Source organism: Saccopteryx bilineata, chromosome 8 (genome assembly GCF_036850765.1).
Source record: "Saccopteryx bilineata isolate mSacBil1 chromosome 8, mSacBil1_pri_phased_curated, whole genome shotgun sequence".
Classification (NCBI taxonomy): Eukaryota; Metazoa; Chordata; class Mammalia; order Chiroptera; family Emballonuridae; genus Saccopteryx; species Saccopteryx bilineata.
In genome coordinates this window covers 38,976,626-38,979,159 of record NC_089497.1, presented here as the reverse complement: position 1 = coordinate 38,979,159, position 2,534 = coordinate 38,976,626, and the positions used below count along the sequence as shown (strand labels likewise).

Sequence of the window (2,534 nt, the reverse complement as noted above, 5' to 3'; positions counted from 1 at the left end):
TTTGCAATATAATTGGCATATAACATTGTATTAGCTTTATCTACCTCCTATTTTGATAATCTGTGATTTAAATTATCTGGGGATAAGGATATTTTACCTGCAGAAGTTTTTTTTTTTTTTTTTTGGCACTACAAGCAGAATTTATTGCCCAAAGCAGATTGAGGAATTCCAGGCACTAGTCACAACCTTCCCTGGCCACAAGAGAACCGGAATCTCTTCAGTCACCCTCCCCTCCCCCCCCAGGTGAAGTGAGGGATTAAAGGCTGCAGCCCAAGTTATGTCACAGCTACTACATCCTCATTCTTGACTAATAATCTAAAAGTCACGGATGGACATAATGTGATTAGACCCAACTCTTACACAGTCAAATTAAAGTAAGGCCACACTTTTAGAGATATCATTCAGATGGAAAGGTATCACGAGACTTAACTGGCTATGAGAAAGGAAAAGGTTTTCTGTTTACAGTTACCAGAAATATATGGAATTGTATAACAACCATGTGTTAGTTTGAGCCTAGGAGATGCTATTTCTGTGGTGCACCGACCAAACCTCCTGGGCCGATCAAAGGCATGATTTAAGGACTCCCATGAGGACTCCTGCTACTGTCCTTAGAAGGCGTCTCCTGGTTGCCTATGACAAAGAAGCCTGCAGTGGCTGCCCCTGAAAAAGGAAGGAAGGGTGGGGGTGGGGAGTGTGGCAAGATGGTTATTCACCTTGCAAAGTAAAATACACAGAACTCTCAGGGGTTGAAAAGAGGCAGTCCTCAAGCAAGGCGGAGAAGTACCCTGGCTATTTCTCCATCTGGAGAAGGCAAGCTGGTTTGAACTCATGTGGGATTTGGGGTTTTATTTGTTGGATTGGTTTTATAATTATCCTAGACCCAGGAAGGTCAGTCCCTTATTCTCCTTTTGTAGTCAAACCAATGTCTACAAACACTGTGCTCTAATGTAAAACTGCTGACAGCCCCTCAGCCCAGACCCTGAGCTGCAGAATGTCATGAAAAACAGCTTCTGGGACAGTTAAGTCTTGATAAAGTTGTCTCTGAATAACTCATCTCCCAACCTCCACCTGGTCACATTCACAGCAGAACCAGGAACTCAACAGATTTTTTTCCTTCCTCAACTCAGGCACTCCAGGAAGAAGGGAAGTTCCCCGCACCTACCTGTCAAGCTCTGCTCCACCTGCTGAACTTTGCTCACCATGACTGGTAATTCTGATTAAAAGTTCCCCCAAACTATCCCTACTTGTCTTTTTAAGGCACACCAACTCATCTGTGTGAGGCTCTCTGCTTATAAGGAATTATTTTAATTATTCTTAATACTTAAAAGGAAATTCTGACTTAAAGCCCGCCTTTGCCCAGCTGTTTAGCCCCGAGATGTGAAGAGGGTGGGAATGAGGGCAGAGACCAATTAAAATCAGGGATTTTGGTCTTTGGGGTCGCACTTGATCATGACTTTCAACCCCAATCCTTTTCTGGATGTTTCAAAGGCCTCCAGAGCTTTCTCCAGAGGAAACCTATGGGTCACTAAGGACTTAACATTCACAGAGTTGGATGCGAGCATCGAAATCGCCATCGGCCATGTGTTACAATATCGAAACACGCCCTTGATATCCACTTCCCGGGTGGCTGCATGCACTAGAGGCACATTGGTCATCTCGGAACCGAGTCCCACAAGCACCAGCGTCCCACCAGAACAAGTGGCGTAGATGCCCGCCTGGATGGCGGTCTCTGCCCCAGTGCACTCGATGGTGACTTCTGGCTTGTGCCCCAGGAGACCTTCCACTTTACTGGCGATTTCCTGAGGGCTCTCTTTGGAGATCTGGAGGACGAAGTCAGCCCCGGCTTCCTTGGCTTTAGACAACCGAGAGGCAGACAGATCAGTCACCACCACTTGAGCTGCGCCCATTGCCTTGGCCACGAGCAAATTGACCAGTCCAATTGGCCCAGCTCCACATACAAAGACCTTGTTCCCCAGGGTGACTCCAGCTCGGCGGCAGGCGTGGATCCCCAAAGACAGTGGCTCAATCAGGGCCCCTTCCTCAAAGGTGACATTGTCAGGAAGCTTGTAGCAGAAGTTGGCATTGTGCTTATAGAACCGGCAGAGATTGCCATCATCAGGGGGTGTGGCACAGAAGAAGATGGACGGTGACAGGTTGTATCGGCCAATCTTGCAGAACTCATCGATTTCTCGGGGAGCACCAGGCTCAATGGCAACACGATCACCTGGTTGCAGGTGCTTTACCAATGATCCCACTTTTACGACTGTTCCTGAAGCTTCATGGCCCAGCACCATTGGCTTTTTCACAACAAAATCCCCAATTTGACCATGCTGCCAATAATGGACATCTGAGCCACAGATTCCAACGGAATGCATCCTCAGCAGCACCTCATTTGGGCCTGGCTCAGGGATAGGGTAGTTCTCCAGGCGCAGGTCCCCAGGGCCGTGTACCACCAGGGAGAGGTTCTCGGGCTTGGTCGCTGCCATGTCGCTCCTGCCTCCGGGGTTGAACCTGCAGTACACAGGACGCGTGTA

The 2,534-nt window shown here is 48.2% G+C and overlaps 1 pseudogene; it reads right to left on the bottom strand.

Annotated features, from left to right (window-relative positions):
* Positions 1–218: 218 nt before the first annotated feature.
* Positions 219–2,534, bottom strand: LOC136312018 (sorbitol dehydrogenase pseudogene; annotated as a pseudogene).